The sequence below is a fragment of the Protopterus annectens genome, chromosome 14.part0 (genome assembly GCF_019279795.1).
Source record: "Protopterus annectens isolate FY-2018-M chromosome 14.part0, PAN1.0, whole genome shotgun sequence".
Classification (NCBI taxonomy): Eukaryota; Metazoa; Chordata; order Ceratodontiformes; family Protopteridae; genus Protopterus; species Protopterus annectens.
The window spans coordinates 390,423,470-390,439,950 of record NC_056748.1 but is presented as its reverse complement, the minus strand read 5'-3'; the positions used below and the strand labels follow the sequence as shown (position 1 = coordinate 390,439,950).

Below are 16,481 nucleotides of genomic sequence, written 5' to 3'. Positions count from 1 at the left end.
TCTCCTGAAGCCGGAGTTTCAAGAGGCATTGGAAAAGGCAGACCAGTCATCGAAGTCTTCGAGTACCTCTGTTAAGATTCGGTCGCCGGCTCCACAGACCTTGGAGCCGGGCAACGAACTGCTGCTTCGAGGCGAGGTCCAGGTTTTGGAGCCGGTGTCAGAGGTACTACCTTCATCGATCCTTCGCTCGGTGACCTCTTCGGCCCCTTCGACCCGTTCCTCCAGACCACTGTCAGACACCGATGTGGATCGAGTAGTGCAGAAGCTGATGGGAGAATACACCCTTGTCCAAACTAATTGCAGTTTCATCCCAATTGGTTTCAAAGCTTGAAACCCTTCCTGTTCCATCCATAGATCCTCCTTCGAGACCCATCGAGTCTTCGGAGACGGGAGTCGAGGATCTGATGATTGTTGATCCCCCGGAGCCGAAGCCTTCGTTAGTGCTTTCGGCTCCACTGACCTCGACACCCTCGGTACCCATTGAGGGGTCTCGGAGCCGACAGTCTCTCCTCAGTTCCGGGGGGGGGGGGGTCGAACCGAAGTTTCAGTTCCAACTCTTCCCCTCGGTGCCTCGGCACAGATTAGTTTGGCTCTATCCCCTGGATTGGAGCCCGTGATTCCGGGCCCGAGGAGTATACCTGGTTCTTTGGAACCGGTGGAGTCCTCGGCCCGGGGCTCCGGTGCCTTCGAGGCCATGAGGAAGGTTTTGTCTGTTAAGACATTCACATCTTCAGATTCCTCTTCTCTTTCCCCGAAAGGTCTGCGTTCTGTTTCTGCATCACCGGTCCCCACTAAGCGTAGAGCCCCAAAGCCTCAGTCAACCCCAGAGGGTTAACCCTGCTCCTCAGAAGCTTCACCAAATGCCCCCTCTGATGAAGTCCCGAGGAAGAGATTGTGCAAGAGGAGGCACCTTCCCCACAGGAGGGATCTGAGATAAGTCAGAGGGGTCCCCACGGTCCCTCTCTGAGGATGTCTTGTTTTTCAACATCTGGAAATTCTTAAAGAGGGGTGGCTGGGTCACTTCACCCCATTGAGGACAACAAGTTGTTGCTGTTGAAGCATTTTGAGGCTCAACCCTTCCACCTCCTGGGTAACTCCGCCTTTGAGTTAATGGTTAATAGTAGTTCGGCAAGGGGGGGGACTAACACCATGGAACCAGTTGGAGGCCTAATAAATAACCACATCACTGCCCCCAGGATAAGCATATCTCACCAATTGAGTCCCAGTTGATGGGCCACCAAGAAAGAAATGTCTGAAGCATCTTCCTCTGTTCATCCGCCTAACAAAGACTCTAGAATGATGGACAGGTATGGGAAGCGCATTTTTAGTTCAACGACTTTTTCCATGCGATCGCTGAACTACCTCACCCATTTTTCCCGTCTTCAGAGAGATCTCCTCAAAGAATTGGGAGATACTCTACAGGGTACCACAGATGCTGCTGTCTCAGACAAGGTGACAGCACAGCTCAATAACCTAAACTCTATCGTTAACTCATCCATGCGTCTCATTTCATATGCAGCCGAAGGATCGAGTAGGGCTGCAGCTTCAGTGATCGGTCTGAGGAGACAGTCCTGGATGTTCATCGTGTTTCACTGTTGCAGTCATCACTGCAGGGTTCTTCCTGCCGACAGGCAGTCCTCGGTCGGTCAGAATCCCAAAGTCTGGGTCCGGTGTCGGCTGTTCAATCATGCTCCCTGACGTCAGAGTGCCAGGAGTACAAAGCTGCCAGCCGACGCCATGATCTCCAGTCTTTCTTGCCGTGCGGTGAATGCAGTTCGCAAGTGCCGGTCGGCTGACTCCTGATATTTTTTCATGCTTCTGTCCGAAGACTTACTTCTTCTTCTGAAAGCTAAGTACCCCGTTGAGGAAACTTTTTTCTTGCTCCAGTCCGATGTCAGGAAAAGTTAACAATTGCATTTCTTGTGGGAAGCAAATACCTCATAAGGATTTCCATTCTTACTGTATTCCTTGTTTAGGCCCTGGCCACGACGTAGCTAGTTGTCAGTTTTGTGCTAGATTTAACCAATGTACGATTAAGCGGAGGTACGATTTTGCTTTTCACTACTTTGGTAGGCGATTTAATTATAAAATGTCGTCTGAGACACTTCCGACTACTGGAGTTCACAAACGATGCAAGGATAAGGACAGGCCTCCGAGGTCCAAATCAGCCGACGTTACACAACAAGAGCCAGCATCAGGTTCGACCGTCGTCAGTGAGGCGCTTTCGCAGCCCCTGTCGTCAGCCATTTCAGAACCAATAGCCGAAACGGACTCCCACGAGGAGCCAACTAGGCCTTTGAGCACTCCGGCTGCAGGACCTTCGGACAATGCTCCCTCAGATGGGTCCGGAGCCGCTGTGCAGGTACCGGCTTCCGAGGGGGTTTTCAGGCCTACACAGTTTCTGATAAAGGCAAAACCCAGGACAAAGACAAAGACTCCTCCTAAATCTAAGACACCAGCCCAGGCCTCTTCTGATCCGGCACCCAAATCACAGAAACAGTTGCTTAAAATGGCGGAGGACTTGCTAACCATGATTAGGGGTTCACATCCCCCCTCCAGACAAAAGGCCAAGGCAAGAGTTGGACTATGATTCTTCTGATCAGGCATCTATTTCTTCAGTGTCTTCTTGTGAACAGGAATATTCTTTCCCTCCTTATGAGGATTCTGATGCTGAGGAATCTATTCCATCAGCTTCTCCCCCTGAGGATTTTTCTTTTGGGGAAACTTTACATGACATGAGGGAACACTTTCACTGGGAGGGACAGGAGTACTCGGAATCTTAGAGAAGGCTTGGGGATTTCCTTCTTCTTCCCCAACATAGGCCCCTGGCTATTCCTCCTATTTTGGATATTGTGGATGATGCTTTTTTCAGAGGCTAATTTAACTCCTGACTCCTTTCCTCCGGCTCCTGCTAAGCCCGACAGATATTACAGGGTCCCTGACTCCCACCAGTTCCTTTACAAAAATCCTACTGCTGATCCAGAAACCATTTCTCAGGGTCCTAAGGGGGTTAAGGCTGCCTCTGCTAAAAATCCTATTCCGACAGATAAGGATTCCAGAGCTTTGGAGAGGTGGGGCAAAAAAAGTGTATACTTCTGGTACTTTATCGATTAGGGCTTTAAATTGCCAATTTCATATGCTAAAATATCAGCAATTTCTACTGTCTGTTATGAAACAAAAGATAGGCACCATTTCTGCATGTGCAGATAATAAGGAATGACATGATTTGATGCATGCTACTGAACAAGTGGGGAAGCATGGTTTACACTATGGTTTTGATGCCTTGGAGGCTTCTTGCAGGGCGGCTGCCTCTGGCACAGTCGTCAGAAGACATGCTTGGTTAAAGGAACAAAACTTACCTGATCAAGTGAAAGCAAAGTTACTGGATGCTCCTGTTCAGCATAATGTTTTGTTTGGGCCTAAGGCTGAAGAGGTGATAAAGAAAATGGAGGATAAGGCAAAATCCATGCAAACGGTTAAGGATTTCTTACAAGTTCAGACCCCTAGATTTAGCAGAAATTGGCCAACAAAAAATTGGTCTTTTCCCAGCTCAGACAGGTCTCTGGTAGATATAGGTGCACCAGAGGGAGGCCTCAAACACAGGCCTCTTACAGACCTAGACAATGGAGTGCTTCCACCCCCAGGGGTGGAGAGGACAGACCTCAATCATTTAGAAAACAGGCTCAATGACTCCCCTTGCATGGCTCCAGGAACTTCTCTCCTGGATGCCCCTCTAGGAGGAAAACTCTCTCTTTTTCAACTAAATTGGACTTACATAACCCAAGACAAGTGGGTTCTGGATGTAGTTTCAAGAGGTTACAAATTCCACTTTCATACCTTGCCACGACCAAACGGATGGCCAGACCTACCAAAACACCAATGGTCCGAGGCATTAAACCAGGTGGGATCCCTCATGGCTGTGAGGGCCATAGAACTGGTTCCACAATCAGAGATGGGGCAGGGCTTTTACTCAAGGCTCTTTCTAGTTCCCAGAAAGCAAAACTCATGGAGACCCATCCTGGATCTGTCAGTCTTAAATACTTTTCTGGAGATACCAAAGTTCAAAATGCCTACTCTGCAGCAGCTCCTGCCAATGTTGAGCAAAAATGCATGGATGGTCACATTGGATTTAAAGGAGGCTTACCTTCACATCCCTATCAGATAGGAGTGCAGAAAATACCTCTGGTTCAAGGCCGTCTCGAAACATTATCAATTCTCTGCGCTGCCCTTTGGCTTGTCTACTGCGCCCAGGGTCTTCACCAAGTGCCTGGCACCAGTAGTAGCTTATTGCAGACTCAAAGGTATTCAAATTTACCCTTATCTGGACGACTGCCTTATTCAAGCAGACAGCAAGGATGTTTTACTCCAGCACCTGCTATTTGTTCAAAATCTTCTCAAGTACCTGGGATTCATTGTAAACATAAAAAAGTCAAATTTGACCCCCACACAACAGATAACTTTTCTGGGTGCTCTCTTAAACACAACAACCCAGATGGCATTCCTGACATCCGAAAAACAACTACAGTTGGCTTCCACTTTCAAAACCTTGGCTTCTATAACTCAACTAACTGCAAGGAAATTCCTGCAGGCTTTGGGTTACATGGCCTCCTGCATCCTTCTCATACCAAATGCAAGACTTCATATGAGAAAAATACAATGGTACCTAAAAAGTGTATGGTCCCAGCATTGCCACAGTCTAGACACACAGATTGCTGTCTTGCCTTGCCTACAAAAGGAATTCCATTGGTGGTCCATGGCATGTCTTCACAACAAAGGCAAAGCCTTCAGTCAGCCAAGTGTTAACCACGGACGCCTCGGATTACGCATGGGGAGTCCACTTGCAGGGAAAGGGTCTGCAAGGTTTTTGGACAGAGGATCAGAAGCACCTACATATCAATTTAAAAGAGATGTTAGCTGTTCAGAATGCCTTCTTGGCTTTCAGGGATCTTCTACAACTACTGATACGAACAGACAACACCACAGTTATGTGGTACATAAACAAGCAGGGGGGCTCACATTCCTACCCCCTTTGCAGACTAGCCATGACTCTATGGAACACAGCACTAGCTTGCAAAGTGGATCTACAAGCTCAGTTCCTGCCAGGGAAACAAAATACTTTGGCAGACAGCCTGAGCAGGAACCTGTCAGACCCACACAAATGGATGCTAGACACCCACATATTCAAGACGATTACAGAAGCCTGGGGCTGCCCGGACATGGATCTTTTTGCATCCCCCCTCAACCACCAGTTAGATGTTTTGCACAAGGACTTTTCACAGGCTAGCATGGAAAGTGGATGCATTATCATTCAGTTGGAAAAACGTCAAGGGGTATGCCTTTCCACCACTACCTCTTCTACCACGGGTGTTATTAAAGATCAAACAGGACAAGCCCAAGATGATGATTCTACTGGCCCCAAATTGGCCTCGTCAGTTCTGGTACTCAACACTGAAGAATCTATCTCAGGAACCACCTTGGATTTTGCCTCAGATTCCCAATCTATTGTCCAACACCAGGGCCAGGTTCTGCACTCTCATGTCAAAACTCTCAGCCTGGCAGCCTGGCGAGTTCAGGATCTGATTAATTCTCCCCTTCCCAAAAAGGTCATGGATGTTATCTTAGAAGCCAGACGGCCTAACACTAGAAAATCTTATGCAGGCAAATGGAAGAGATTTTCCACCTGGATGCATGCTCAGGATTCGGATCCTCTCATTCCTAATATCCCTCTGATTTTGCTTTACCTAACAGACATATGCTACATAAGGGTTTATCCTTCTCCTCCATAAAAATTCATGCCTCGGCTATCTCTGCACATTACAATACAGACCCTCCACTCTTTTCACATCCACTTCTGAAACAATATCTAAGAGGAGCAAAGAATTTAAGGCCCTCTAGGACACCACCCATACCTGCCTGGGACCTCAACTATGTTCTGGAAAAACTCACTCTGCCTCCTTTTAAGCCTGCTGCCACAACTGATATTAAGTATTTATCATGGAAGACAGCTATCCTACTGGCTTTGACTTCAGCCAGGAGAGTCTCGGAGTTACAAGCACTCATGGCTGTGGAACCTTACCATATTTTTCACCAAGATAGGGTGCCTTTAAGGACTAATCCTACTTTCATGCCTAAAGTGGTTTCCAAAGTGGCTTTAAATCAAACCATTCACCTGCCAACTTTTTTCACTAATCCACAAAATAAGGGGGAAAGGATCTTGCATTCCTTGGATGTACACAGACCACTTCGTTTTTACCTGGACAGAACCAAGGATATCAGGAAAACAGAGCAACTGTTTGTTTCTTATGCAACAAACTCCCAAGGCAAAGCCATTTCAAAACAGACCATTTCTAAATGGATTGCGCATGGAATCAGATTCTGTTACTCTCATCATGGAAAGCAAATCACAGGAAATATTAGAACTCACTCTACCAGAGCTGTTGCTGTATCAGCTGCCTTTCTCAGGGGAGTACCTACCAAAGATATTTTGGAAGCTGCAACTTGGAGTTCAGTGCATACTTTCTCTAAGCACTATAATCTCCCTCTTTACTCTAAGTCTAGGGCAGGCTTTGCTTCTGCAGTCTTGCAGGGCCTTCTAGCCGCTCCTTCTTCTCTATAACCACCACCCCTTAATGTCAGCTTTGGGATTCAACCCTACAGTGATGACTGCAACAGTGAAACGCGATGAACATAGTGCAGTTGTGTACACTTACCATAAATGTAGATGTTCGAGTGCCTTCACTGTTGCAGTCTGGGTTACCCTCCCTCCTGTCCCCTCTTATACTTTCACTAGTGTGCTTACCTACTTCACCTTTCTTCTGAGGTGTATTTGCTACAGGCTATGGGGTTTGTTTGTGGTATGTTATTTTTTGGTTTTTACTATTGGCCTTTATTTTTCGGCCCCTGACATCTGGGGCAAGAAAAACTGGAGAACATGGCGTCGGCTGGCAGCTTTGTACTCCTGGCACTCTGACGTCAGGGAGCATGACTGAACAGCCGACGCCGGACCCAGACTTTGGCCGACCGAGGACTGCCTGCCGGCAGGAAGAACCCTGCAGTGATGACTGCAACAGTGAAGACACTCACACTCATACATCTACATTTATGTAAGTGTACACAACTGTACTATGCGCCTTTGCGGAAGCCTTTAAGTCTTCCTTTACTAATGCCCCTTTTGATGGCTCCTCCTTGTTTGGGCCCAAAGTGAAGGAGACGCTCACTAGGTGTGAGCAAGAAGGAAAGACCCTGTCTGCCGTAGGGGTCAGATGTCCTTCAAGAATGCAACTGCAGTCATAACATATGGGTTGTCCTGCCTCAGGCAGCCCTCGGTCGGCCGGATTCCAAAGTCTGGGTCCGGTGTCGGCTGTTGTCGCCTCCTCTCTGACGTCAGAACGGCCGGAGTATAAAGGCATCGGCTGACGCCATCTTCTTCAGTCTTTCTTGCCGCGCAGTGCCCGAAGCAGAAGCAGTTCGCAAGTGCCGGTCGGTCATCTCCTGTGTTTTCAGTACCGAAGTCATCTAAAAGCTAAGTACCCTGTTGGGGAACATTTTTTCTTGCCTCAGCCGATGTCAGAACAAATTGAGAAAGTTAATAATTGTTTGTCTTGTGGTAAACAAATACCTCATAAGGACTTCCATTCTTATTGCCTTCCTTGCCTGGGCCCAGACCACGACGTCTCGGCCTGTGCTGCCTGTGCCTGCTTTAACCAGCGCACTCTCAGGCGCCGGGCAGAGTTTGCCGAAGACTTTTTCGGCGAATCCTTTGCATATATCATGCCGTCGGAACAACCGACAACCCAACCTTCCAAAAAACGAAAGGACCGGGACCGACATCCTCAGCCTGCGTCCTCCACCGATACACCTCCTAAGCCCTCCGCGAGTGCCTCGGCCCCTTCGGAGGCGGTAATTCAACCGCTCCAGGCCGACGACACAGCGTTAACATGTCCTTCGGCCTCTGAACCTACTCCGGTGCCGGTTGTTGATTTTCCTCCAGATACCGAAGTTCTGGATTTACCCAACACCATTCCCGTGGACAAGGTTACTCCTGCACGTGGGGCAGCTAAGCCTCCTGTATCCATGTCCATCAAGGCCTTTGCACGTGCTAAGGCCGCCAGCCAGGCCAAGGCCCATCCTAAACCTACTGCCCAGGCCCCTTCTTCTGATAAATAGATCATGTCTCTTGCTGCAGATCTTATTTCTCTTATCAGGGGGTCTCAGCCTCATCCAGACAGAGGTTCTCAGCCGCTTGCAGAGAAAAGGCCCAGAACTGAGCAGGCTGACAACCTCTCTTCAGACGAAGCCTCTGGGGATTCTGAGCCTTCAGATACACAAGAAGAATCCTTCCAGGCCTATGAGGACTCTGATGCTGAGGAATCAATTCCCTCTGCCTCTCCTCCTGAGGATTTTTCGTTCGGTGAAGTCCTACACTCTATGAGGGAGCATTTTAAATGGCAGGGTCAGGAATTTTCTGATTCCAGGAAAAGATTACGTACCTTCCTCAAGCTACCCCAGCACAGACCCTTAGCTATCCCTCCAGTTATGGATGTCCTGGATGATGTTTTCTCTGACTCCAGTGCTAACCCTGATTCCCTCCCTCCAGCTCCTGTCAAGCCAGACAGATATTATAGGGTCCCTGACACTCACAAACATCTTTTTAAGGCCCACTCTGTGGATCTAGAAACTATTTCACAGGGTCCCAAGGGAGTGGCTACTTCCACTGCCAAGAATCCACTGCCAGCGGATAGGGAAGCTAGGTCCCTGGAGAGATGGGGTAAAAAAGTTTATACCTCTACCACCCTGGCCATGAGGTTACTTAATTGCCTTTTTCATATGTTTCAGTACCAGGATTTTTTACTGGATGATTTACAGAAAAAGCTAGCCTCTCCTGAGCCTATTGATAGAAATACATTGCAGGATCTAGTACATAACACTCAGCAGGTTAGCAATCATTTTCTTCAGTGTGGTTATGATGCATTGGAGGCTTCATGTAGGGCAGCTATGACTGGGGCTGTTATACGTAGACATGCTTGGTTAAAAGAACAGCCATTGCCTGAACATGTTAAAGTAAAGTTACTTGATGCACCTCTGGAAAAACAGAAGCTTTTTGGTGCTAATGCACAAGATGTGTTGAAGTCCATTGAGGAAAAAGCTAAATCAGTTCAGACAGTCAAAGATTTCCTCCAGGTTCAGCCACCCAGATTCAGCAGGAATTGGCCTTCAAAGAATTGGTCCTTTCCAGACACTGACAAGTTTCAAAGGGGAAAAAACAGGCGTGCCCGAGGTAGAGGGCAATACCGAGGCTCCTACAGGGGCCGCCAATGGCAACCACCAAATCAAAGAAGTGGCGCAGGCAGTCCAGCTGCACCACAAGGACAATCACAATGACTTGACTTTCATACCGCCTACAGAGGCTCAAAGAGAAGCACCTTTGGGCAGAAAATTATCCTTATTCTCAAAAAACTGGCATATCTTAACCAAAGACAACTGGATTTTGGATTTAATAGACAAAGGTTACAGATTCTACTTCCATACTTTACCAATAAGACAAGGCATGCCGAACCTGCCACATCATCAAAGGGCAGAGGCACTCATCCAAGTTTCAATGCTGTTAAATTTAAAAGCAATAGAAAAGGTCCCTCCTCAGGAACAAGGCCAGGGGTTTTACTCAAGACTGTTCCTTGTTCCAAGAAAAGAAAACAAATGGAGGCCCATACTGGACTTGTCTACTCTAAATACTTTTCTCATTGTGCCAAAGTTCAAAATGCTGACGTTACAGCAACTCCTTCCCATGCTGGGCAAGGGGTCTTGGCTGGTCACTCTGGACCTCAAGGAGGCATACCTGCATGTCCCAATCAGACAAAGCTGCAGAAGATACCTCAGATTTCTTGCAGGGACAGAGCATTATCAATTCTCAGCATTGCCGTTTGGCTTATCTACTGCGCCCAGAGTGTTCACGAAATGCCTGGCATCAGTAGTGGCACACTGCATACTCCAGGGGATTCAAATATACCCCTACCTGGACGACTGCCTCATACAAGCAGACAACAAACAAACCTTGATAGCAAACTTGGACTATGTCATTCAACTACTACAGGCCTTGGGATACACAGTCAACATTCAAAAATCAAGACTACTGCCATCCCAACAGATTACTTTCCTAGGAGCCAAACTGGACACAAAAACACAAATGGCCTATCTCACAGATGAAAAACAACAGCAGTTACCAGAGTACTTCAATGGCCTAGCCAAGCTCTCCCAGCTGACTGCAAGGAAAATCCTGCAGGCCCTGGGGTTCATGGCATCTTGCATTCTTCTGATACCTTTGGCAAGACTTCATATGAGAAAGCTGCAATGGTACTTAAAAAGCTTATGGTCCCAACACAGCCAAAGCCTAGAGGACGTAATCCCACTCATTCCATGTCTGCAAAGAGAATTTTTGTGGTGGGCTCAAGCAAGTCAGTTAAACAAAGGCATGTCTTTCAACAAACCTCAAACAGGTCAAGTGATTACAACAGACGCCTCAGATCATGGATGGGGGGCGCACATGGAGGGCAGATGCATTCAAGGTCAATGGACACCAAGGGAAAGACATCTGCACATAAACCAAAAAGAGATGCTGGCAGTGATACATGCGATCGAGACTTTCGAAAAATCACTTCAACAAGGACATTTGCTAATAAGGACAAGACAACACCACTGTTATGTGGTATATAAACAAGCAGGGAGGCACTCATTCTTATCCCCTCTGCAGACTAACAATGATTCTCTGGGAAAAATCCCTGAGTCTGAAGATACATTTGCAATCCCAGTTTGTCCCAGGCAAGGACAATGCACTGGCGGACAAGCTGAGCAGAAACTTCTTGGATCCACACGAATGGATGCTGCATCCTCACATTTTCTCACAAATAACAGGGACATGGGGAAGACCGGACATAGATCTCTTTGCTTCTCACATGAATCATCACCTGGAAAAGTTCTGTACAAGGACCCACCATCCTCTAGCCTGGAAAACGGATGCTCTCTCCTTCAGCTGGAATTCCCTAACAATTTATGCATTCCCTCTTCTGCCACTGCTGACCAAGGTGATACTGAAGATCAAAGCAGAACAACCAGCAGGCATTTTGATAGCTCCAGACTGGCCAAGGCAGCACTGGTACCCATTGCTGTTGAGCATAACTCGGACCAAACCATGACCTCTGCCCCTATGGCCTCTGCTTCTAACACAACACAATTACAGGACTGTTCATCAAAACCTGAAAACATTGCATCTGACAGCCTGGAGGTTACCATAACTCCTTCAGATATCTCTCTTTCCAAAACAGTTCAAGAGATCTTACTGGAAGCACGCAGACCTTCCACCAGAAAAACCTATTCAGCCAAGTGGAAGAGATTCATCATCTGGAATGCCAACAGGGGTCAGGATACAACAGTATTGAGTATACCTCAGATATTGGAATACTTGACAGAAATGTTTCATACTGGTCTCTCATATTCTTCCATAAAGATTCACGCCTCAGCAATCTCAGCAAACTACAATTGTGATCCACCTGTGTTTTCACATCCTTTGCTAAGACAATTCCTAAGAGGGATAAAGAATATCAAACCTCCCAGGAAACCGCCAGTACCTGCATGGGACCTCAATTTTGTGTTAGTAAAATTAACTCTTCCTCCCTTCGAACCAGCAGCAACTTCAGAAATGCAATTTCTCTCATGGAAAACGGTTTTCCTATTGGCAGTGACATCAGCAAGAAGAGTCTCAGAGATACAGGCACTCATGGCAGTACCTCCTTTTCTCATTTTTCATCAGGACAGAGTCTTTCTAAGAACCAATCCTTCATTCATGCCAAAAGTAATTTCCAGGGTGTCTCTAAATCAAGCCATTCACCTGTCTACTTTCTTCCCCAATCCTCAAAACAGGGGGGAAAAACTGCTGCACACTTTGGACATACACAGGCAACTTTGCTACTACTTGGACAGAACTAAGGCCACCAGAAAGTCTGACCAACTGCTTGTAGCCTATGCTGCTGGAGTACAAGGAAAAGCAATCTTCAAACAAACAATTTCAAAATGGATTGGACACTGCATCAGATTCTGCTATTCTTTTCATGGAAAAGGTGTGCCAGCCAATATTAGGCCACACTCCACCAGAGCTATAGCCACATCCACAGCTTTTCTAAGAGGAGTGGCTACAAAGGACATTCTAGAGGCTGCTACATGGAGCTCCGTGCATACATTTACCAAGCACTACAACCTGCCTTTATACTCCAGATCCCGAGCAGGCTTTGTTTCGGCAGTCCTGCAGGGCATTTTAGCTACACCATCCCTTCCTTAGTTCCATCCACCCCCAGCTTGGCTATGGTATTCAACCCATATGTTATGACTGCAGTTGCATTCTTGAAGGACATAGTACAGTTTTGTACCTACCATAAATGTAGATGTCCGATAGATATGCAACTGCAGTCGGATTTTCCCACCCTCCTACCCCTCTGCAACTTTCTTTATGTGTCCACTACCCCTATTCCTATTAGCTGGGGGTATCTCCTATAGTGTATCTGTTTATTACTGTTGTGCATGGCTGGAATTGTTTATCCATTCATCAAATCTAGGAGGGCACCTGGCATCTGGGGCAAGAAACACTGAAGAAGATGGCGTCGGCCGATGCCTTTATACTTCGGCCGTTCTGACGTCGGAGAGGAGGCGACACCAGCCGACGCCGGACCCAGACTTTGGAATCCGGCCGACCGAGGGCTGCCTGAGGCAGGACAACCCATATGTTATGACTGCAGTTGCATATCTATCGGACATCTACATTTATGATAGGTACAAAACTGTACTTTTTTTCGCCCCTTCTAGACCATACCCCAAAGGGCAAAGAGGTGGAAAAATGTGGTTCCGGAAGACTCAGGGAGCTTTCCAATCCGCACCTAGTGAAACCCCCTCCAGAGGCAGAGGAGGGGGAAGGAATGGAAGATGCTGCCCAGGCGGCAGAGGAGGTCCGCAGAACCAGGTCGACAGGGATAGCATCCCTGGTAAGCCCTTCCAGCACTCCTGAGTGGAGGCCCGGCTGTCCTGCTCTGGAGGCAGTCGGGGGTCACTTGGCTTTATACACAGAGGCCTGGCTAAATCTTACTTCAGATTCCTGGGTAAAAAGCATAATAACCAGAGGGTACAACATTCCTTTCTTAAACAACCCCCCCCCATCCAAAAAAGATTCCCAGATGTTCCACCCAATCTGAGGGATCAGGCAGCCATAGAATTACCAAGGCTGTTAAGAAAGAGTCATTTAGCCAGTCCCGGCGGACCAAATAGGATCCGGAACTTACTCAAGGTTCTTTTTAGTTCCAAAGAAAACAGGGGACTGGAGGCCAATACTGGACCTCAGCAAACTCAATACCTTCGTGAAGAAGGAAAAATTCCGGATGGTAACGCTACAATCTATCCTTCCGTTTCTTCAAACGAACAATTGGATGTGCTCTATAGATCTCAAGGATGCGTACTACCACATAAAAATGGCCAGGCCATCCAGAGATCACCTGCGCTTCCGGCTCGGAGCCAGTCACTTTCAGTTTCAAGCTCTGCCCTTTGGCCTCACCTCAGCCCCCAGGGTGTTCACCAAGTGCATGGCAGTAGTGGCGTCCCACCTGAGACGACTAGGATTCCGGGTGTTTCCATACTTAGACGACTGGCTCCTTACCGCCACCACCAGGCATCACCTATTGCAAGCCAGGGACTTATACAATCCATCTCTGTTCCCGTTTAGGCACAACACTGAACTTCGAAAAATCTGCCTTGTCGCCCTCACAGCATATATCATTCATAGGAGCGGAATTAGACACTACCTTAACTCTGATCAGGCTTCCCCAAACAAGAGTTTCAGCCTTAAGGGAACAGATTTCTGCTCTTCTACAAAACAAGAGAGTTCCCGCTGCACAGGTCCTGAAAGTATTAGACATGATGGCAGCTACCCTTATCGCGGTCCCCCTAGGGAGAATGCACATGAGGATCCTCCAGTGGCTACTCTTCGCACAGTGGTCTTACCAACAGCTACCGTTGACACAACATCCTGCTCACGGAGTTTTGCAAGCGGGATCTTCAATGTTGGATGAACAGCCACAAGCTTACGATAGGCCGCCCGTTCGTGCCCCCCCCCCCCATAGCCACAGTGACCACAGACGCTTCCCTGATAGGGTGGGGGGGACTTTTTCAGGGGAGAACAGTTCAAGGCGAGTGGTCGAAAATAGAGTACAACCTGTACATCAATGTCTTGGTGTTGAGAGCAGTGTTCCTGGCGTTGCAACACTTTCACGACTACTTACCTCCGGGAACAGTTGCAATTCAGACAGACAACATGTCAGTGGTCTGGTACATAAACAAACAAGGAGGAACCAGGTCTTATCCCTTATGCAGAGAGGCCCTGAGAATCTGGCAATGGGCTGTGTCCACCGGACGCTTTCTAATAGCAACGCACATCCCGGGGAAATCCAACGTAATAGCGGACGGGTTGAGCAGAGCCATCCTGTTACCTCACGAGTGTTCCCTCAAAAATCAAGTAGCGGAAAGGATTTTCTGCAGATGGGGCCAACCTTGCTGCGACCTTTTTGCATCCCCCCTGAATGCCAAATGCAGAAGCTATTTCGCCCTACTTCCCCCTCCGGGAGCCGCCCCCAGGGACGCACTTGTGCACGATTGGCCCCCGGGTCTCCTATATGCTTTTCCTCCTGTTCCACTAATCTCGAAATTTCTGCAGAAAGCCAAAGGTCTGGAAAGGACGATCATCTTGATAGCACCATTCTGGCCTCGACAAATCTGCTTCCCCTTTCTTCAATCTTAACAAATAGAGGAACCTTGGACTCTGGACCCAGTGCCAGACCTTCTGACCCACTCGTCAGGAGTTCTTCACCCCTCTTTTTCGTCCCTCAAATTGACAGCATGGCTGCTACACTTCCCAGCTTAGCCAGGTCAGATCTCTTGTCTCCAGCAGTACAACATATTTTGATCTCTTCCCACAAAGCCTCCACTAGAAAATTATACAAGAGCAAATGGAAACATTTCGTGTGTTGGGCTTCCAAACAAGGTATTGATCCCTTGGTTGCTCCTATTCATAAGGTTCTAGATTTTCTATCTATTCTTTTTCATCAAGGGGATTCAACATCCACCATAAGGGTACAGCTGGCTGCCATATCTAATTTTCATGTGGATGAAGGGGGCTCTACAATTATGTCTCATAGACTTTGTAGAGCTTTCATGAAGGGAACTTATCTCCGACCACCCGTTCGAAGTCCGTTTTTTCCTTGGAACTTAAATCCAATGCTATCTCAGCTCTTGTTATTACCCTTTGAACCGGCCTCGTCATGCCCACTTAAATATCTTTCCTGGAAAACCCTGTTTCTTGTTGCAATCACTTCAGCTCGCAGAGTCTCAGAGCTGCAAGCACTGTCAATTAGACCCCTGTATCTAATCTTTCACCCAGACAGGGTCTCCTTACGTACTAATCCGTCCTTTCTACCAAAAGTCTGCTCAGAATCTAATATTAATCAGTCCATAGAACTTCCTACCTTTTTCAGGCACCATACCAGTAAATTGGAATACATGTTACACAAATTGGACGTGCACAGACAGCTGAGATTTTACCTGGACAGGACAAAAGAATTCCTGAAATCGGATCAACTTTTTGTTTCGCATGCGGATAATAAGAAAGGACTTGCAGTATCAAAAATCACGTTATCCAAATGGCTTTCGGACTGCATAAACTTTGTTTATTCATCTTCCAATCAGTCTATTCCGCTCAAAGCTAAAGCTCATTCTACTAGAGCTGTTTCTACTTCCCTAGCCCATGCTGCTCGTTTACAGATAGATACCATTTGTGCAGCGGCTACCTGGGCAAAATCTCATACCTTTATCACTCATTACAAAGTGGACAGGGCCTCCAGGGACAGGGCTTCCTTTGGTTCCACTGTTCTCAGGAATGTTCTCTCGTGAGCCACCCGGGGTTCAGGGTGCTAGGGACGCTACCCGTGTGTAAGAACAAACAGCGAGATCGAACAACTTCACATAAAGAAGTTATATTCTTACCATAACGTTCCATGTGAGTTGTTCATCTCGCCTTTGTTCTTACATTCCCACCCTCCTTCCCCCTCCGTGTTCTGGAAGAACAGGTATGACTGGTGACTGGTTGTCTTTCTCATGGTCCCTTAGACTGACTGTCTCTAGGTAATATACTTGTATATGTGTATGAATACGTATGCATGTGTAAGAGAATATGTCTTCTGTTGTCTGGTTTTCATAGCAAACTAGATCTGAGGGGTTAGCAGGAGAGGATCATGGGATAGGGACTGTGCCTCGAGCTTCTCTAAGACGCAGAGCTTGGAATGTGGCCGACTCGGAGCCGAGGGATCGGCTCCGAACCCGTGTGTAAGAACAAAGGCAAGATGAACAACTCACATGGAACGTTATGGTAAGAACATAACTTCTTTTTTTATGATCAG

The 16,481-nt window shown here is 47.4% G+C and overlaps 1 protein-coding gene across 1 annotated transcript in view; it reads left to right on the top strand.

Annotated features, from left to right (window-relative positions):
• Window positions 1-16,481, top strand: part of HELLS (helicase, lymphoid specific) — a gene marked incomplete in the record, with an annotated part of 1,428,613 nt that overhangs the window by 814,444 nt on the left and 597,688 nt on the right.